The 23,150-nt window shown below is 39.0% G+C and overlaps 1 protein-coding gene across 2 annotated transcripts in view; it reads left to right on the forward strand.

Annotated features, from left to right (window-relative positions):
- The first annotated feature begins 366 nt into the window (after positions 1-366).
- The window catches only part of il1rapl1a (interleukin 1 receptor accessory protein-like 1a), a 101,221-nt gene continuing 78,437 nt past the window's right edge, over positions 367-23,150 (forward strand). For both annotated transcript variants that reach the window (XM_026912572.3, XM_026912573.3), the window contains exon 1: positions 367-849. The gene's annotated coding sequence lies outside the window, so the exon portion shown is untranslated. The remainder of the gene's footprint in view (positions 850-23,150) is intronic.

Genomic DNA, 23,150 nt, shown 5'->3' on the forward strand with positions numbered 1-23,150 from the left:
AGAAGGAAATCAGGCCAAATGCCAGGAAACCAACATTCTCTTATGTCAAGATCTTCTTGACTTGTGCACTGATCATGTTTGCTGCTACATATTACTCGCTCAGTCAGACCCCAGTATTGATGGAGCATATAGCTTTGTAAAGTAGCTGAAATGCAGATAAGTGCAGATGATGATTTGAAGCAGGTCTGTTGGGTTAGTGATGTTTCCCCACACCAGTGAGTGCGCTTTAGCGAGTGTGCGTCGCTTACTTCAGGACCAATGAAAGAGAGAGAGAGAGGGGGAGAGAGAGAGAGAGAGAGAGGGAGAGGGAGAGAGAGAGAGGGAGAGAGAGAGAGCGCTCCATCTGTAGCTCCATCAGAGCGGCAGCAGTGTGCGCGCACGGCACGCGTCGCAGCTCGCAGGGACAAAAAAAAAAAAAAAAAGAAAAAGAAAAACCCCCGGCACGAGCTCTTCGCCTCCGGATACCGCATTTCTCCCGTGTCACATCTCGTTCTTTTTTCACCCGGGACAAACAAGATCGCCTTTACCAAACTAACCGGCGGAGAGCTGGGAGAGAGCGCGTCGCCAAGAGTCTGCCGTTATACAACCACCATCCAGTCTTACTTGACTGTCTCTGTGTCTGTCATAAAGTCTCAGGCTCCTCTAAACGCCGAGACGTTTAAAAAACCAGGTGATTCTTCGGCTTTTACGTTGGAATGAACTCGGGCAGAAGCTCGGCTTTCCCTTTGGATGGGTGATTTTTTGTCTTTCGTTCTCCAGTTACACGAGTAACAGTCTGCCGTGATGCACTCCAGCTCTGTCACCCAGTCTTCCAGCAAGTGAGGACCGGTTTGGGGCAGAAAGCTGACGGTAAGCTGGAATGTATGTGTGTGTGTGTGTGTGTGTGTGACAAAGTTTGAAGTGCAGCCTGTGCGGAGGTGATGCAGCGTGGGCGAGCGGATCCGACTCCTGTGCGTAAAAATGGTCTCCTGTGTGTACTGGATGGTGGATGTGCTGGGTTGAGGGTTTGAGATGGTAAGTGGATGGTGTCGTGGGCGGAAGGAGGTTGACATGCAGAATCAGAGCGTGGGGAAAGCGCAGTATCGCCGCAGAAGTGATGGCTCATTTACTGCATTCCTACAAATCAGATGGCGATGTGAATCCAGCAATTCACTGCCGAGCCAACATGGCACTTTGGGGAACAAAGAATGCCGCTTGTTCCCGCTGGGATGTTTATATGTTTGGCTGTGCATCATGAGAAGACGCACATGGATGTGATGTGTTTTGTATGTGAATGTGGTTAGTGTTGCCGAGGAAGAGACTCAGGGCTCCGGCGGTGCGAGGTGCGAGGCTGGCAGTCAGAAGAGTTGGACCCGCTGGGATGGCACGAGCTACACACACACACACACACACACACACACACACACACACACACACTGCAGTCTCTGTCTTTACTCACAGTCAGCAATGGAGAGAAAAAGAGAGAGAGAGAGAGAGAGAGCAAAAAAAATTAACCTGAATGTTTTTCTCTGTATTACCTTCATTTCATTGGTTTGCACCAATATTAGTGAGTTCACAGATGTTGTAAATGTTAATAAATGTTAATAGGCACTTAATAAATGGAGAATGGAAGGCTATGCTCTGGGGAGAAAAACTGTGGCTTTATTGTCAGAGCTGGAGAGAGAGGGATTCAGATTCATGGTAGATGATGAACCAAATTTCTGCCTTTACTAATGCGCAGTCTGTCTGTCTGTCTGTCTGTCTGTTTCTCTCTCTGTCTCTCTCTCTCTCTCTCTCACACACACAAACACACACACACACACACACACACACACACACACAATAATAAACTCACCACCCGCCCCAGCACTATCAGCACTATCCTGCCAATCAGGATGAAGACGAGTGTTGCATCTCGGAATCAACGTAGGCACCCCATTTTTCAGGGCAGGATATGTCCCGATAGTTCATAAAACCCAGAGCCAAGAGGATTAGATTGAAACTTTAGGGAATTGGTTTGGACAGCATAATTGACTCCTCTTACCGGAAGTGTCACTCAGACAGGGAAAATGGCTCCCCACCCCCCACCGAGTTGTTGAGATTGCTTGCAGTAAAGAAGGCATTCAGTCCCAGAGCGCTGTTCGTGTGCCTCATGTGGCTGCTGGTTCATTTGGAAATTGGCCATTTAACAGCGCTCAAGATTCTGAGTATACTCAGAAATGTTCATCACCAAAGGCCGTGAAGTGTCCTGTTAACAAATCCAAGTGGCCATGTTTACTATTTGTGTACGGAACTATACAGCATGTGATATTAAATTAGCCCTAATTCATTTTAAGTCACATTCAGGTTGGCTTTAATTGATAACAGGCGAATACGTTTGACATATGTGAACCGGTTTTCTGCAAAATCGAATTAAAGCCAAATACAGACTTAGTTGTTCTCCTTTTTATTTTGTGCTGAACAAGAAGTTCCGTTTTGTCATTTCTAGTCAAGGAGGTAAATTTACTATTCTAATTAATGCAAGTCAAAAGATAAGCCCTTGTGGAACAAGATATTTGACGCTTGCTACGTTTACATGCATTTCTATATTCGGGTTTCAGCCATATTCCAAATACAATGTTTATATGTGTACAGGCATCGGAATATTCCTGTATACATGGCTGTTGTAAGTATGACCATCTACACATGCGCTTTTCCTTTCCCGCTTGTATTTCCCAGGAGATTCAAGACGCTGCCGTTGGTTATAGAGTATGCTCAGTTATTAGTTTTATTACTACTTTTTTCACACTAATTTAATTAGGACTCTAACACTTCTCACCGTCAAAAATGCCCGCCAACACCGCCTCGAAATGGAAAGCGTCGGGTGAGCATCTGTTAAGCTAAGCATCTGTTAGCACCCACAATTCCTTGCGGACTGAGCATGTGCATATATCTCCTTTCGGTGGATTTTCTGAATAACGTGTTTACATGCAACAAATTTCTGATTAAAAGAGGCATATTCCAGCGGTGGGATTTGGGGAATCAGAATATTGTCTTAATCAGATTGCGGCGTTTACTTTACTCAGTACTAATTCGAATATTGCCAAATTCTGAGTAATATTGGAATATTGTGTATGTAAACGTAGTGACTGTCCAAGCTTGGCAGGTTGAACGTTCACTGCATGTGGAACTATCTACTTAAACTGGAACTATTTTAGGTTCTGATGTCTGTCCGTGTGGTGCAACCTATTTTTGGTGTAACGGTTCTGTACAGAATATTCTAGCAAATTGTGAGAACATTCACGGAATGGCAGAAAAGACCTCAATTTACTATTTACTTCAGCCTGCATTTGCTATGAGGCATTTTACTGCTGCAACTCTGCCTCATCCTATGGAGATTTTTCTTATTATAGTTTGAGTGCTGTTTTAGGTCTGTACAGGAACAGGAGTCATTCCGGAGGTTAAAACTGTTCTCATTAAAAACCACCACCAGAAGCGCACTGAGCACATGGCAGAGAATGATCATGCAAGCAACAAACTTTTACTCTTAGACGTTTATCTTCTATTATCAAGGACTGTGCCAGATGCTGCAAAATCCTGGGAAATGCGTAATACCCTCTTAAATCTTCCTGAACTCTCAGTATGGCAGAAAACTGCCAGTCAGCATTCTGTCAGCTTGTATCAGCCAAATAATAAAACCATAGCCTTTCCAGGTCGGTGGTAAGTCAAAGGCCATTGCATCACCATTACATCTAAACCTTTAGCAATAAATCAGAAAAACGTCCAACCCGGATTAGCTGCCACACAAACACTGCAGGAATCTGAGGCTGCATCCAAACCCACTATCGCAAAGGACAGCAATTTGTCTTCTTATGCTCTAACCAGTGACTTCCACTAACACAAAATATTTCTGGTGTGAGTAAGAATATAAAGTACTGAATGTGTCTGCAACCTATGCTCTTCACATGACCATATTTTTCTTTTCTCCCTGCAGACCTAAGAATTTCAAATGTGAAGGGAAATGAATGCATTAATATATGTTTCCTTTTATTTCCATATATCTGTGTTTGTCTGTATAATCTCGACTGCTTCTCACCCACCATTCTGCAGACTATGTGTGTGAAAATGAAATGGAGAAGGGCTTTTAGCCCTCGGATTGTGTTATATTTCACCACAAAGCAGGAGTTTAATTTAAAGGAATTTCTCAGGAGTTTAATTGAATGAGAATGTAATTTCAGATGGTCATACACACCAGCCAATCCCAGTAGTTTATATGTACATACAATTGTTCAGATGGATTGTTGGCAAAGCCTTGATTTACACAATCAGACCATTTTAATTACAACCAATCACGTCTTTAAAAGTTTTAATTATGTTAGCATGTGTCCAATAATAAAAAAAAAACTGTCAAATTATTGCAGTGGCACCCAGATTTGCTGTTGATGTCCTTTTTAAGGAGGGGTTTTACTCTCACGTTCAGTAACCGCGTTATCCTGCTCAGGATTGCAGTGGATCTGGAGCCTCTCCTTGGAACACTGGGCGTGAGGCAGGAATACACCCTGGATGAGACACCAGTACATCGCAGGACACCATACATACAAACACACATTCACACCTAGGGGCAATTTAGTGTAGCCAGTCCACTTACCAGCATGTTTTTGGGAGGTGGGAGGAAACTGGAGAACATGAAGAAAACTCATGCCAATACAGGGAGAACATATGAAACTCCACATTGGCAGTAACCCAAGCTCAGGATCAAATCGGGGACCCTGGAGCTATGAGGCAGCAACGCTATCTGCTGCACCACCATTCCAGAGGGGTTGTAATTTTGAAAAAATTATTAAATGGTTAAGAATTACTGTCCAATATTACCAGTATCATTGACTCTCCAGCTCTGGTTTGGTGTGCCACTAATAGGTTAGCTGCTAGTGGCTCAAGTGTTAAGGCTCTGGGTTACTGATCAGAAGGTCAGGGTTCAAGCTGTCACTGTTGGGCCCTTGAGCAAGGCAGGCTCTTAACTCGCTCTGCTCTAGGGGTGCTGTATCATGGAGTCATATGCTCTGACCCCAGCTTCCCAACAAGCTGGGATATGCAAAGAAAATAATTTCAGTGTGCTGCAATGTATATGTGGCAAAATAAAGGCTTCTTTGCCTTTAGAAGATACGTAAGTAGATACTGACATAGTTTTCTATATTCAGACTTGTGTAAGTGGGAGCTTAACCTGATTTTCTTGGGGGACCAATTAGATTTTTTTAAAATTACTAATACCTCCAATTACATCTGGATAAATCCCTTATGAATAGTTTGTGCAGTATAAAATGTGTACCTATAAAGCAGATCACATTTTGTGGGTGTCAACTGCAATAGCCTAAAAACGACCAGTTTAGATTAAAGTGATAACTTACATTTGAGAAGAAAGCAAAATGTAAGTAAATAATGAAAAGTAGGCTAATATACTGGGAATAAATGTTGAGGTCAAGAATATCCCTAACAGTAATAATCATATTAATTTGCCAACTTGGCAAATTTCTCTCAGGTTAATAATCTAGAATCCACTCACTTTAACTGGCTGCCAGCCTATAAAATAGCATTTTGAAACCAAAAGAGAATACAGCAGATACTATTAATAAAGGAGAAGCAGATCACACAAAAAGAACAGTTTTTGCATGATGAACTCGAAGTCTTGCCACCAACATCTGCAGTTAGAATGCAGTAGATTTGCACTGATAGTGATAGAGAAAAAAGCTGCAGCAGTCTGGACGATTCATATAATTAGATTTATGACTATTTATGTATTTGATATTTCATTAATATTTGATTCAAATGATATTCTATAAAAATATATCCATTATTTCTCAAGAGATACATTTCAGAATGAAAGAGCAAATTGTCAGACAGTGGTGGTGGACAGTGGAGCTATAGATCACAGGAGCGGATATCATGCAACAAAGAGCACTTAAGTTCACGGTCATAAGTGTAAAATAACTGAAATATGCCTCTATTTTGACAAGTCAGTTCTGGGGTTTAAATACTGATGTGTGATATTTCTCTACTCTCACTGACAGGTTCAGTGACAGTGAGTGTGTTTGGTCATGTGATCTTTCAGGCAAAATGCAGACTGATATTTAAAAGTAAGTCATTCATGTATGTACGTATTCATGGGTATGCGTGGCATGGCGGTGCAGCAGGTAGAGCTGCTACCTCACAGTTCCAGGGTCTTTGGTTTGATGCTGAGCTTGGGTTATTGTCTGGGTGGAGTTTAACTTACATACCTCAAAACATATATACAAGTAGTTTGGCCTAGATAAATTGCCCGTTTGAGTGAATGTGTGTGTGCGTGGTGCCCAATCGGCTTCCCAATCAGTGTGTTTTCCCGTTTCACAGGTCTAGAGGCTCCATATTAACTGTGATCCTGATAAAGCAGTTACTGAATATGAAAGAATTATGGACGTAGAGCATTACGGATGTGACATAGACTGTCAGTAATAATTATGCTTCATTATAGTTTACCCTCTATGGGCAATTAAATGTGGAAAAAATAAACAATTGTTTCATGAAATACCTAAATCTTGCCAATTCTCATTCACCAGCCAGCTGTCCCCTATCACATGACAACTACCAACCCAGGGAAGGTGAGAGCTAACACATGCTTCCTCCAAGACACACAATCTCCACATTTTTACAAACATGCTTCCTCTTTGCATACAGCATACAGATGCCCATGATTGGCTCTTTTTGCTGTGATTGACAGGGGAGAGAGTATGCCACCCCTCCCACCATAAGAGCACAGCCAGGTTTACTCTCTTGACTCTCAGCCACAGTTGACCATGGCATCGTCAGGATTTGAACTCATGATCTCCTGATGATAGTTTTTTGTTTTAGCAAGTGCACTTGTTTGGTGAAGCAGTTACTGTAAGTGCCAAGATTTGTCTTACAACAATTTTCACTATTCAGTGCTAGTACCAGCTGTAAGACAAATGTGTGTTTTATGATACAATTGCCTTTTCCAGTTAGATCTAGATTTTTCCCAATAAAATAAAAACTCCACTTGTACCTGTATTTTGTTTAGAATTCTACCATATTTACCAAATTTCTTGATTTTTAACCATAAAAAGGAAATAGTAATTAAACAGGGTGTTTAAAGGGTGTCTTGACCCAAAACAAAAGCAATAGTTTTAAAACTCAGTTGTTTTGATACTTGCGTTACTGACAAGAACTTTGCATTATGGATATGACATTTTTGTGTTATGGATGTGCTCACAACATTGTTGTCCATTATAAGTTTGAAAATTGCACAGAATTGCCCATTGTTTTGAGTGCCTCCTGTTCTTTAATAAGCAAGGCGTTTGGAATCACAGAGGGTTTGCAAAGATGGGTTATCTAGATTTGGGATTTCCTAATGGTCTTATTAAATTGTTTTGTTTGAGGTTGTTTGTGCACAGTTTTTGATAGCCAGTGTTAATGTCGTTTTTTTTTAAAGCTATTTAATTCAATTCAATTTTATCTGTATAGCGCTTTTAACAATGGACATTGTCACAAAGCAGCTTAACAGATATATACATTCAGGAAATGAATTTTAAATTGACGAATTTATCCCTAATGAGCAAGCCAGAGGCAAAGGTGCTACTGCTTGGAATGAATAATGCCCTGTAATGTGTTATGTTCATGCTGCGATCTGTTGGATTTTATTGTCTTCTTACTTGCATAGACCTAACTCCACTCCCTGAAGATGTTGGAGACTCAAATTATGAATGTCCAGTGTCCTGAAGATTACATTCAATACTCCTAGGAACTTTGAAGCTTAGAATATGTAATTTTTACTATTTGCAAACCCACTTAACCATCTGACATCTGCAACGTAACCACATTTCCTGTTGCCTTCATTTGTAGCTGTGCAGACGCTCAGAGCTGAGTGATAGAGAGATAGCTTAGTCTAGAAAATGAACTGTGAAGCTGCTGTCATTTAGAAGCAAAGCGAACAAGACAGTAATATGATTGCAGGCTATTCCTGCAGCATCACAAGTTATTAGTGGCTTCTTTAATCATTTGAACTTTTAAGTTTAAGTCTGTTGAAATACGTCTGTTGAAACAAGTAGCAGATTTAAATGGTGACAATTTAAATGTTTCCCTACTGTGCACAGATGCCTCTGTCCATGTGATAAAAGAATCCAGCTGGCAGATTGAGCAACTAAATAGGCTTTGACTATATTTAGAGAGGAGGGCATTTGATTGAGACAGGCTTTTGCCTCTTCACCTGGTCAGGTTTGTGGATTTAGATACAGCATAATCTGTCCATTAATAAAATTACTGTCACTATGTGATTGTGCATTAAATGACAGTTTAAAGGATGTCTGTTTGCTGTTTTAGGCTTCAGGGAACAAGGAAGATATGTATGAGTAATGAGATGCTGTAGTATATAAAATATATTCTATATTTCTATTCTATATTTTACACTGAGTTGCCAGTTTTTTAGTTATTGTTTAATGTACAGTATATAACAAACAAGCAAATCGATATATAGTGTATACATACAAGTATATATGTAATAATAATAATAATAACAGAATAAATCATATGAAATCATATAACATTTGACATAACATTTGAGTTTGAAAAAAAAAACCTTCGGAATAAATAATCATTTTAAAAAAATGTACACTCAAATTTAGTTTTGTGTAAAAAAAAGTTTTCTTTGATTGTCCCACTGCGAGAAACCTTAAAGTTTCTACGTAGAATCCCTCAAGAGCCATTTTTTTCTAGAAGTGTACACTATGTTACTGGTTTATTAGATATACTGATCTAATTGGCAACTCTGTATTATTGACTAAACCATTTGCTCCACATCATCTTTATGTTGTGTTGTTAATATAAATTCATGTAATACAAAAATCATTTAAATCATTTAAAGTACACATTATGTATAATGTATAATAAGAGATTTAGGGATTGGTTAAAGGACATATGCTGCAGCATTACTCAGTACAGCATATGAGTATCGCAGGGGCCAATAATATTGCAGTAATTATTCACAAACCATTCACATCAGTTTATTACCAACAGACTGCAGGTCAGTTTTGTGGTGAAATAGCAAAGTGAATAATTATTTTGATGATGTCAAAACAAATCAAACAGAGTGTAAACCAAAATATCTGAACTATTAAACATCAATAATAAAAAGCTGAATGACTTGGTTACCATCAAACTGCTGTGTTTAGCATCATACCCAGGGCTCTTTTATATGTTTCTCACAGTTTCCTAAAATGTTCTTTCTTACTTTCCTCTGTATAAAATCGTAATTTTTCATATTTTTTTAACCATTCAACATTTTCCCATTTTCACCATTACCATTTTCACCATTCATTTTTTTACCATTACCATTTAGCAAGTATACCAAAATATTGTATTGATATACACTGAATATCGATCTATTTACAAATATAATCTCTTTATCTGAAATTCTGACTGACAGGATTATTGTTCAACAGCAGTGTGGGCAGGAAGGAAGAATTTCTGTACAACATAAATGGCAGTGTGTCCATTTCAAACAGCAGCTGACATGGCTATGCATTTGTCATGAAATAAAAGTAAAATAGACTTGTGAGGCCAGTTATTCTACATTTAGCAATCCCTCCTACCCCGTAAATGACTTGTTGCACATCATGTGGGACAATAACTGGCTGAGGCTCTTGGACAAGAGCATGAATGTTAGATTTACCTTGCTGGAGCCAAATAGCCCTGTTACTGTGTATCCATCATTCAGCAATGTTACCTCCACTCTGTACCAAATTGCAGACAGCTTCTAGTGCAGCACGGCAGAACAGCCTTGCTTTTAGTGCCATTATTTAGTGATTGCTCCGTGGTGGTATGTTCTGCTGCACTGCTCAACCAAATACAATTTATAGGACAAAAGCCCCAACATTTCTGAAATTGCCTCTGCCAGGGATAATCCGAAAATGGCCAAAAAGACACATTGAGTTTTTAGCCAAATGCTGAAAATGCTAACCAAAAGAATTTTACAAATCCTTTTACTTGTAATGAGAATAATAAACAAGCAGATAAAAAGTTCTCCTGTTCGTCTCAGGGAAACCTTTAAACAACCTCAGAGAACCTTGTGTAATTACCTGACTACTTTCACACATTGCTTCACCATATTACATTTCCGGCTCTGCTAGATTAGAAGCACACATTTACTGCAGTAGCTGATGATGAAGCTTCCATAGTAATGATTTTGTACAACTTGTTACAATAAAGAGATTTTTAATCAGTGTGGATTTTTCCTTCCCTTGTTTTTCAGCTAAGTTTCATTTAAAGGCACAGGAAAAAAGGAAAATAGGTATGCAAAAAAAAGAACACCACAATTAAGTGTCATAATAATAATAAATAAAAATGAAACATGAAGAATGATTTCAAGTTTCAGAGTTCAGACTCTGTACGTGTCCTGCGTTTCAGTTTATACTTCAGACAAGAATCTTTCATTTCCTTGCATCACTAGCTTTCACTTGTTCACTACCTGAGCAGTTGTATTAATTGGCCCATTTTGGTTCGCATAGTATTGTGATACAACTCATATCTACAAAATAAATTCCAAAATTCAAACTTTGTGTGTGTGTGTGTGTGTGTGTGTGTGTGTGTGTGTGTGATCCAAGTATGATGGTCCTGTATTGCTTTTCAAGGCTAATGAAACACTCTTCAGGTCATGGGTTTCAGAGGGACCACTTTACTGTGTACAGTATCAATAATGTGGCTGTATGTGTGTGCGTATATGTGTGTGTGTGTGTGTGTGTGTGTGTGTGTGCGCATATAATGAGGAGAATATGCGGTGGGAGAGCCCTCATTATACGACAGCTTGTGCTCCCGCACCATTAAATTTGTGAGAGAGAAAGCCAGAGAGACAGAAATGCAGTTGGATAGCTGAATGATTGAAACAATAAAGTGATTTCTCATTGGCTTGTCAATAATGAAGGTTGTTATGAGTCTTGGGAATCAGCTCTCAGCTATGTAATGAGGAGTGTCTGCAGTCACTGCAATGAGAGCAGGAATGGCCCCTGCCCAGACACCGATTGATCGCCTCCTGAGAGAAGAATAGTTATTGACTGGCAATAGGAGAGGAGAAGACACTGATTGGACATCTGTTGCAAGAAATGGGAATTCCATTTTCTCTAGTGTCAGGAGGAAAGAGCCTTTAAGGGAAGGCCAGTATGGGAAAGGTGTGCGTATGTAGCTGCACTGCATTAATGGAGATCAGGTGTCAAGTTTTGGAAGCTTCACATTTTCCACCTGTCAGTTGTTAATAATCACTGGACGATCTTCAGCACTATGTAGTATTATGTGCTCTGTTTTCATTTTGCTCAAGGACGTTATATGTTTCATATACACAAATACACTCAAACCCATAGTTAGATGAATACACACACATACACATTGACTCACACTTCACTGTTCTTGGTTGCTGATGGCGTCTGACAAGTAATCTGTTTGGGAGTGTTTTAGCTTGGGCCGGCCTCACGCTGTCACTTTCGCTTTTACTGAGAGCTGACAGACTGTCAGAAGCCTCAGTGATTTCTCCTGAATAGTACTGCTGTGTATGTATGCCTGTGTGTGTTTGTGTGTGTTTGTGTGTGTTTGCGTGTGTGTGGGCATGTTTTTATGTCTTGGTGTAGACCAATAGAATTTCCCCACAAGGCTAGGATTATCTGACAGTTTTGACCTTGTGGGGACATCTGGCTGGTCCCTACGATGAAAACGGCTCTTTGGTACAAAGACTGAAGCTTTTATTAAAAAAAAAAAAAACAATAAAAGAGCAAAAGATTTCCTTTTGGATACTAAGGTTAAGGTTAGGGTCAGATTTATGTGCTGGCACAGAATTAATTAGCTGCATTAACAATTATGTCAGTGGAAGGATATTAATTCAAATGTGTGTGAAAGAGATGGAGTGCATGTTTGTGTGTGTCTATGTGCGTGTGTGTGTGTGTGTGCGTGTGTGTGTGTGTGAGAGAGAAAGAGAGAGAGAGAGAGACTAGTTGGGTATGTGATCAGATTATTTAACCTCCTCTCCTTCTTGATAAAGATATTTTTTCCACAGTCCCCTCTGAAAGTATTAGAACAGCAAGGCCAATTCTTTTTTCCTATGCATTGATTGAAGATATTTGGGTTTGAGATCAAAAGATGAACATGAGACGATAGATCAGAATTTCAGCTTTCGTTTCCTGATGTTTACATCTAGATGTGTTAAATAACGCAGAACCCGGCACCTTTTGTTTGAACCCACCCATTTTTAAAGTGATCAAAAATATTGGACCATGTGACTGACAGGTGGTTCTTGTTGCCCAGGAGTGTCCTGTTAAATTGATTGTTTAAACAATTAATAGCTCTGAATATCTACTCTTGGTGTAAGCCCTGGGTTTCGCCTGTGAAGACTTCATTTATTGTTAAAAAGGATAAACCAACATGAAGACCAGAGAGCTGTCTACGGGAGAAAAGCAAGCCATTTTGAAGCTGAGAAAAGAGGAAAAATTGTCCTGAAAATGAAAGAAACCACTGGTGTACCAACAACCAGTCATTGAACAGGTCAGCCAAGGAAAACAACAGCAGCTGATGACAGAAACATGGTGAGAGCTGTGAAGAAAAAAAAAACAAAATCAACAGTCAGTGACAACTCCAACAACCTTCACAGGGCAGGGGTGAAGTTATCACAATCCTCCATCTGAAGAAGACTTCGAGAGCAGAAATATAGAAGCCATACCACAAGATGCACACTACTCATCAGCAGTAAGAATCAGAAGGTCTGATATGAATTCACAAAGAAATACAGAGATGAGCCACAAAATTCTGGAATCAAGATTAACCTCTACCAAAGTGATGGAAAGACCAAAGTGTGGAGAAAGAAAGGATCTGCTCATGATCCAAAACATACTAGCTCATTGGTCAAGCATGGTGGAGGTAGTGTCATGGCTTGGGGCTTTCATGGCTGTTCTGGAACAGACTCACTAATCTTTATTGATGATGTAACTCATGATGGTAGCAGCAAAATTAATTCAGAAGTCTACAGAAACATTCTGTCTGCCAATTTGCAGAGAAATGCATCCAATTTAATTGGGAGAAATGTCTTTATACAGCAAAACAATGACCCAAAGCACACAGCCAAGACAACAAAGGACTTCATCAGGGGAAAAAAGTGGAAGGTTTTAGACTGGCCAAGTCAATCACCAGACCTTAACCCAATTGAGCAGCATTTCACCTCCTGAAGAGGAGACTGAAGGGAGAAACCCCCCAAAACAAACAACAGCTGAAAGAAGCTGCAGTACAAGCCTGGAAAAGCATCACAAAAGAAGAATACAACAGTTTGGTGACGTCAGTGGCTTGATGTCACCGGCTTGATGCAGTTATTGTAAGGAGGGATATGCAATATTGTCAATATTAAATGTTATTTACTATCTGTTCCTATAGTTTTGGTCATCTAAATATTGGGTAGACAGCCACTGTTTAACACATCTAGATGTAGATATCAGAAAATGAAAGCTGAAATTTTGATTTATCATCTCATTCATCTGTTGATCTCAAAACCAAATGTCTTCAGTGTATAGCAAAAACAAGAGAATTGGCCTTGCTGTTTCAACACTTTCGGAGGGGACTGTATGTCATATTTATATAGAGTCCCAAATTACACAATTCAGATATATAAATAAAATTCTGTAGTGATTTTATAATAATAACTTCAGTAACCACTTCAGTAGTCATGGTCAGGTCTGTGGTGCCATCTCGGGAATGCAGCAGGAGCACACCCTGAATTGGATGTCAGGCCATGGCACAGCATCACACACACTCACACTCAGTCATACCTAGAAGAATTTTTAAATAAGCTCATCAGTAAAAAAGTAATGTTTTTGGGAGTTAGGAGGATGCCAGAGAATGCAGATGCAAAAGCACATGCATGCAAAGCAAACATGCAAAGCCTGTAGTGATGCACTGAATCCAAAAATCCTAGTTGATACAGAAACAGCAAAAACTGAACACCAAATTTTGGATGTTTTAAAAATGTACTTTTTTGGTGACTGCCACCTAAATGATTGCAATTTATTTATGTTTTAGAATATAGTGAAAAAGATCTTTATGTGGCATATGTGGTACAGATTTGGTAGTCCTGGAAATTGTTATGTATATGCATATGTGAAAATGGCACACGTAGTATAAATGAGGCAGGGATGTAGATCAGATATAGATTTACCTGATGGGTTGCCAGATTGGATGACAGTCTAAAACCAGTTCACTGAAAGCCCTCTACAAAATTATCTTACAAATTACAATTAAAGCACAAGGTTATTTCCTTATGACTCAGAGCAGTGGAAAATATCCCATTTGCACAGGAACCTGCCCAGCCTGCCAAGAGCGAAGATGCAGGTGCTGGTTAAAAGCGTCAGAGATGACTGGTGCAGAAAAAGCCCCCACAACACTATTTCTCATTTGAAATTAATGAGAAATGTGTCTCAAAGTGCAACCCCATGTTAAACTTTCAGTTGGTCTGAATATAAAGTACATCTATAAGACATCCATAATGTTTGTAATATTATAATCAATGGATGTGCCTAATGTTTTCAAATATCGCGGATCTTTCAAACCTGCTGAGATTCCAAATTGTATCTCAGCAGTTAAGGTTCTGTACTAGTGACTGGAAGATTGTAAGTTCAAATCACAAGGCTGCCAGAGAGCCTCTGTTTGGCCCTGAACCTTCAACTACTCAGTTCTGCACTTGACTTTGATTCTCCCTCAGTTGTAAGTGACTTTGGATTCAAGTAGCCAATTTGGCAAGTGAATAAAAATGTAATTAAATACCAGTAGTGACCCAAGGAAGGGATGAAATGTGGCCTGTCAAGCAGAAGTGAAAACTAGAGCGGTTACCATGAAATAAATAACACAGATGTCCTAGGAAGATATATTTTGACTGTTTGTATAATCTGTGTATCGTTCTGTTATTAGTTTGTTGAGAACTGCTGACATATAAAACCCCATGAATGGTACATAAATAATAACAAGATACAAAAGTATTTTCTAAATATGGGTTTATGATTTTGTAGTCTAAAGCACATACGTGAGCAGGATGCTCCATCTTGCAGAGCATTTAAGTGCCGTTTGCATCTTAATTTTTTTGTCTTCTGGCTGGGCAGTTTTGGTTCTTTTTAACTGTAACCTAGGCTTTGCCACTTTTGCTGTCCTTCTTAGTCTTCCTCAGGTCTTCCTATCCATCTTGGCTCTTGTCACTGACCTCTTTATGGTTCTGGTGTATATTATCTGTGCCTCCTTTGGCCATGGGTTTTTGGATTCAGTATCCATTATTGAGTAGGAAAGCTGCCTTTCAAAATCTCTGGATCCTACATTTGCGACGTCAGGCCATGCAAGAGTTGAAGACATACAGTTTTTTGCTTGTCTTCATTATTCCATGAATATGTTAGACCATCATTGTGCAGTGCCACAGAAAGGGTACTAATGCTGATGCAGCATTAGTACTAGCACAAACCACAAGCAGTAAAAGTACATAACCTGTGTGTTTTCCCATGTGCTGGTGTTCTCCTATGTTTCTGAAACTTGGTCGGGGTCAGCATCAAAAAGTCAAGCAACTCAACACGCAAAGAATTTTTAGCCCCGTATAAAACAGATTCAGCATAAACACAGCTCAATTTGCAGTAATGGAAAAGACCCATGACTGAAGAGAACTGCAACTGTGTATGTCAAGCAAATCAAAGTGATTGTCAAACGAGTTGGTTGCCTAAGTTCCAATGCAAACATTGCAATGCTTGTGTTATGTGACTTAGACAGATATAATTTTGGAACTAAAACTGTTTTATTTTCAGTGCAGAATTTTACTAGTTTTTAAAATACTTCTGAAGAACCTTGATTGGTCAGAGAAAGAACTGCAAATTTATCAAACATTCCATCTAATATACTGACAATTCCTTATGAATTAGTAGCAGTAAAAGTACATGCTTGGTACAAGGACAACAACTGGACAGTTAAACAGTGGTCAGGGAAACAGATTGAGAAGTTTACTTTAAAAATTCTCCCATTTAGTAAAGTTAGGCTGATTATTATATTTAAAATCAAACAAAAAACCTAAAAGAGGTTTCTTTTTGGTTACTGCGGTTAAGGTTAGGGTTATTAATAATTATATACAATTATGTCAGTCAGTCAGACAAAGGTCCTCACAATGATACTAAGACAAAGTTACAAAGTTTTGTCCTACAACCACCACTCACCCATACTCATACTAATCTTTAAATACAAAATACAACACATCTACAAATATGAATAAAGGAAAATAAATATAGTTTCAGTGGTCCCCCAAAGAGGTGGGGTGGTGGGCAAAAAAAAAGATAGCAAGACAAAATGTGTGTGTGTGTGTGCATTCTGTACAGACTGCTTTGTGTACCCTGACATTTCAATCATTGCAGTAGTTAGACATTTGATCCAGACACAGATGGCCAACCAGGGATAGATTTAATTGGCTGTTGGATGTGTGATAGTTTGACTGTGGTTGAGGAGTGTGTTGAAGTATCTCTGCTGTTAGAGACAGGTCCTTTTTTCATTTCAGTCTGAAATATTGCCTTGTCAACACTACAGTATGACAACAAAAGTCAGACTACTGTATAAATATTACTTCAGTATTAAACACAAAAAAACACAAAAACACAGTACAAACCTGGCTAAATGGAAAGAAAGCAACTTTGTCTTGAAATCAGTCTACAAGTGATACAATATGGCTAACATGGAATTAATTGTGCAACACTATATGATTGTTGAACATCATACTCCCAAGTTGTTCCCCACTTTGCTGCTATAATACCCTCCACTCTTCAGGGAAGGCTTTTCACTAGATTTTGGAGCATGGCTGTGGGGATTTGCTCATTCAGCTACAAGAGCATTAGTGATGTCGGACACTGATGTTGGACGAGAAGGCCTGGCATGGAGTCAGCATTCCAGTTCATCCCAAAGGTGTTCAGTGGAGTTGATGTCAGGGCTCTGTGCAGGCCACTTGATATCTTCCACTCAGACGTTGGCAAACCATGTCTTTGTTTGGGTCCCTTAGTTCCTGTGAAAAAAAATCATAATGTTACAGCATACAAAGACATTCTACACAACTGTATGCTTCCAACATTGTGGCAACAGTTTGGGGAAGAACCACATATAAAGTGTGATGGTCAGGTGTCCACCTACTTTTGGCCATACAGTATAACTTAAAAAACATGATCAATTCTAAATCTGTTCCAGAAACTTGCTGTCTTTTCTGTTGATGTTGAATTTAAACCACTCTTTAACTTACCTACACACCTTACCAAGCTAGTTAGTGAAACACTTTAGCAATGGATATTTTGGCTTCATGAAGCTGGAGAAAAAAGAAACTCATGCACTTGTCCGTAATAGAACTTGGTGTGCATCTTTCTAGGAAGGTCTGCACCGCTAGGGAGTACAGAATGGTTCTTGGATTATATTACAAATTTTGCAATGTGTTAGATATGCTGTGTATAGATTTTAGAAGAGGTCTACTTAGAGTATTAGACTCATTTTGGGCTGGTTTTTAAAGCAGACATGGCAACCTTTTCAAATGGAAGAAATATACAAAAAACAGCAGTGGCACAAATACTGTAGAGAGAGAGGTCATTTGTAGTGTTGGTTTATTTTCTATACTAAAAAGAATAGAGATGGAGAAGCAGGTGGCATATTTGAACATAGTTTGCAAAATTATTTACAAATAAAAATTTTGAAATTGTGATTTCACAAGCATTCATCTCCATTGTTGTAAAACCTGTAAATTAGTTCCAGTAGATCCAGTTGCTATCAGATGCAATATTAGTCGAATGGAGTCCATCTGTATGCAAGGAGGGCGTTAGTCAGAGAAGTGACCAAGAGACCATGAGTAAGTCTGAAGGAGCTATAGAGATCCACAGCTCTGATGGGAGAAGCTGTTCCTAGGACAACCATAGCCCAGACACTCCAGACACTCCACAAAGCTTGGCTTTATTGAAGAGTGGCAAGATGAAAACCATCATTTAAAAAAAGCCCGTTGGAGCATGGTGGTGGTGGCATACATTTGGAAATAGATTTCATCAGAAGGGACTGGGAAGCTGGTCAGGTTTGAGGGAAAACGAAATCTGTCGCAGGCTGCTAGAGATTTGAGACCAGGGTGGAGGTTCAACAGCAACAGCCTCCAACAGCCAATGACTCTAACTGCCAAAGCTACACGGAGTGGTTCAGAGCAAGAACCTGAATGTGCTAGAATGGCATAGTCAAGGCCCGGACCTCAGTCCAGAATCTGTGGCAAGGCTTGAAAACTGCTTTTCATTTGACAGAGCTTGATCTATTTTGCCAAAAAGAACAGGCATATCCCAAAACACTTGTAGCTGTAATTGAGCCAAAGGTGGTTCTATCAGTTATTGATCCAGGGAGTGAATACTCTTTATTTTTGTTGTTTAATTAACCTATATGTCACAATAAACATATTTTGCCATTGAAATGCTGAATATAATGTGTAAATCAAATGGAAAACATCTCAACTAAGTCCATTTCAACTGCAGGTTTTCCCACTACAACTGTTTAATAGGGGTGAATACTTACGTAAGGCTATGAAACAAACATGTACATCTGACTCAGTAAGCAAACTGATGCTCCATGTAGTGATGCAAGCAACCTAGTGTAATTTGGACCAATCCCAGATGGTGGGGTGTCTCAGAAACAAGAGGTGGTGGAACTCTGTTTGAAAGCTTTAACACACCATGGAGTACAAACTGAAATGATGTTCAAAAGACACCCTTTTGCATAACAGCTTAAAAACTTTTTCACTTGAAGTATGCCACGAGCTTCAGAACCTTTGTTAGCCTAGCTATAATATTCTAGTGTCAGTGCTTTGTGCATTCTCTTTCTGTCCTTTGAACCTGGTTACACCTGATTTCACCATTTTTGTATCTGGTTTTTGTAGATAAGACCTCATTCGCCCTCTATCACTCAATTTCTCTTGCCCTTTTCTATTATAGAAAAAAGCAAGCCACTACAGGTTACAGGACTCCTGCTCACTGCAGGTGTTTATTTATGATGTGAACAGAAGGAGTATCTGATAGTCTGTGTGCGAAGATGAGGTAACGATTGAGTGTTAACTGAGTGTTATGAGTGTGTTATAAATTGAGTGAATTCAGTGTCTGTGTCTGAGTTGTATCCTGGCCAAAGACAGACAAAATACAGAGATATACACATATCCAGATTGATCAGACTCTATCTTGAACAGGACAGCATCTTCACTTTAGAGTGAAGACTTCATTAGAAAGGAACATGGCTTGTGAATGCTGCCTTGACTTGAGGCTCTGGTGGAGAGATGGTCAGTGCAAGGTCAGGTAATGTAATATGGGATAGAAAGCGAAGCAGAGCCAGCAAAAAGCAGAAATTCGAAGAACGCCTGAGGAAGAACGTTTTCCTTTCTCACTCACTTCATTTAATTTTCTTTCATCTCTGCCATATGTCTTTTTTACTGTACTTCTCTCTTTCTGCCACTTGTGTGTATGTATGCGAGTTTATAAGCGGGTGGCTCAATAGGGACATGCACTACTAAATAATTAATCAGCATCAATACAGCTGTGCACTGAAGGACAGACCCAGGGGTCCCTTGTTAACCAGATCAGTGATGTGTAAAGAGTGTCAGGGGGCTTACACACACACACGCACACACACACACACACACACTACATACATGTTAAACACAGGTGTATGTTTAGACCTCATGACTGTGACATGGGATCTAATAAATGTGCTCCAGTCAGCAACTTAATTTCAAAGGTTATGTTAATATTTATGCAGGGCTGTATTCTGAGTCAGTTTTAGACAGATACTTAAGTAGATTTTCTTGGAGCCGCATTCAGATTATTAAAATTACCTCTATGTAGTTCACGCCTCTGAGGATGCCAGATTTTCTATCTGTGTAAAGATGCTGGTGATGGAGTTTTTCAATAGCATTTCAACCACCGCCTTTAAACACAAGCACTTGCCTTTCAATAAAAATAAATAAATAAATAAATAAAATAAAAATAATCAGGGTAAAATGCAGATGAAAGAAGCAAAACTCTTTTTTTTTCCCTTTGCTGTAATACAATGTAACATAAACAGATAAAAAGAATGGCTAATATAATGATATCTAATAGGTGTCTTGTATAGCGCCACGCACACACACACACACACACACACATTATATATATATATATATAGCCTGATGAATAGTTGTAATTATCATGTTCCTCACTGCAACTTTGGCTTTAACAATATGGCTTCAACCTTCATTATTCAGCAGCTTCTAAAATACCACTTGATCCAGAACCTCCTATTATTTTGAGCTACAGTGAAGAAAGCTAATCCACTATTTTGATTTGTCGAATGAATAAAATAATGCCAGCGTTTTTGTTAATTTGATATGTTTTCCTGGGATGATATTAATTAATCAATATTGTCAATATTGTTGTATTACACACACACTGTAAAACATTTACTGTTAAAACATAGTTACCAGTAAAATACTTTAAAGCTTACAGTAAATAACTGTAAAACATATAAAGTACTATAATAGCTTTACAGATAATTCCTCTTATTTTTACAGTATATTTCTGTATGTTAATATACTATAAATGTTACAAGTAAATACTTGTAAATATAATTTTGGCTGGTGCAGGATACATCTGAGCAGAAGGTTAAGGGGCTTCCTCAAGGACCCAGCACAGCAGCGTGGTAGTGCTGGGATTTGAATACACTACCTTCTGATCTGTAACTCAAAGCCTTACCCACTGAGCAACCTTGACTAGCATCCACTGAGTCACGTTTTTGCCAGCATATAAAGTGAAAATCAAGGTAGACACAGAGAGAATTTTTACCATTCTCATCCCTGCCAAAAGTGTTAGATCCCACTATGCTTTGTGATTTCTGCTATTTTATGGTAAACCAATGCACTGTGCAATTTTGTTGTTAGCTCCTCTCTACACATGCGTAATTTAACTCTGAATATGGCCCTTTGTATAAAGCTAAACTCTTGATTTTCTACAATTTTGCTAATGCAAGCAGAACCTCTAGGGAGTATCTTGTAGCACTTTTCCACTGACAGAGTTGTCTGGAACTATATCATGCTTAACAACTTCAAAAGTGCATGTTTAAGCTCCACAAAATTGCTTTGGATCCAACACTAAAAGTCCAGGGGAGTCAGTAATGTCAGAGCGTGGGTGTGGGGGTCATTCTGTCACTGTGACAAGTCGTTAACATGACCACCATAGAAAAAAAAAAGAATTTCAATAAAAAAAAGAAAAAAGAAATTGTTAGTGAACAGCATGTGAATTGGTTATTGCAACAAACTGATGGCTTAAGCTTATCCGAATGGCACAAAGCCAGCAGTGACAATCTAAACCAGTAGACACACTGGTATTTGCAATTTGCAATTGCTTTTGACTGAACACCCAATAGTCCAATAAATATGAACACAATAGCTTATTCCAAAGACTAACTAAATATAACTGGCTTAATAATTGTATCCTTAACAAGGTTTTCTTGTAAATGTAGCATAGATTGATAACACTAGCAAAACTTTTTTTTTTTTGCACAGTTGAATAAATATCACATAATAAAGCAATCAAACTATTGTATATCTGTCTTGTAATCTATAACAATATATTTCTGTTGTGTGTATAGATACTAGGGATTGCACAACTATTTTATTTTATTAATTTTACTATTAATTTTTACTAGCAATAGATTAGTCATCATTTCTATAGTTCCATAGCAAAAACTGATCCAGTACATCACTATTTTATGCTGATTAACAGGGTCCATATTTATATTAACTATCTCTAATAACTGTGGAGTTACACATAAACTATACAGACAAATATGCATCTACTGAGGATGTTGCACTGTTACAGCTGGATTACAGAAGTACACATGTGCACCTTGACATTTAAAGTCTAACTTTTAGATCATTTCTGTACCATATTTGTGGTGTAACATGCTAACCCAACAAAATCAGATAGGCCACCAATCTATAATTTAACATAACAACTACACAGTAACTACACTTATAAGGGTTTCCATCCATCCATCCATTTTCTATGCCACTTATCCTACACAGGGTTCCTACACCACTTATCCTATGCAGGGGAGCCTGGAGCTTATCCCAGAGAGGGGGGCACCCTGGATGGGGTGCCAACTCATTACAGAGCACAATCGCACACACAGTCACACTACAGACAATTTGAAATGCCGGTCAGCCTACAATGCATGTCTTTGGACCGGGGGAGGAAACCGGAGTACCCGGAGGAAACCCCCAAAGCACGGGGAGAACATGCAAGCTCCGCGCGCACAGGGTGGAGGCGGGATCAAACCCCCACCGCCAGAGGTGCGAGGTAACAGTGCTAACCACTTAGGTAACCATGCCCCCTATAAGGGGTTCTTTATTTAAAAAAAAAATGTGGGCAGATTGTATATAGTTAATATGAAAATTTAGTCATGATCAGAAAGAAAACTGTATTAGAAAACCACTTAAGAGAGACTTGATATCCTGTTGTATCCGACAAGATTCACTTGTGTACTTACACAACCTAAAACTGAGCTACACAAGATTTACTTCTGTAATTTATCTGTAACAGTGTAAGCAACAGTAACACAATAGTTGCATGTACAGTTTAAGTGTAACTACACAGACACTTAATGTAAAGTGGGACCAACAAAGCAAAGAATGTGTCAAACTTTAAATAACAGCCACACACAGGTTACAAATGACATTTTTTTAGCTTCAGTGCTTCTTTTGGCAACATTATTTTCGAGAAAAAGAAATGAATCAGTGTAAGAAATGTGCTGCTAGAGGTGAGCATCGGGTCTGGGATCTCGGGACATGCCAGTGGTCTCATGGCACTTCTGGCGCAAAATCAGATTTTGTCCTTTGTTCATTCGTTCATTCATTTTTAGTAACTGCTTTATCCTGGTCAGAGTCAGTGTCACAAATTAACCCTCACAGTGTGTGTTGTGGTTCCCAGCAAGGCGAGTGCTGCTTGCATGTCATGTGATTTGCTTCTTAGTCCTCCACATGATTTTGTAATTGTTTTGGTTTAGTTTTCTCTTTACTTCTTAGTTCATTGGTTAGCATGTATCAAGTCAATTATATACTTTGTGTGTGTTGTGTATATATT

This window comes from Pangasianodon hypophthalmus, chromosome 5 (assembly GCF_027358585.1).
Source record: "Pangasianodon hypophthalmus isolate fPanHyp1 chromosome 5, fPanHyp1.pri, whole genome shotgun sequence".
Classification (NCBI taxonomy): domain Eukaryota; kingdom Metazoa; phylum Chordata; class Actinopteri; order Siluriformes; family Pangasiidae; genus Pangasianodon; species Pangasianodon hypophthalmus.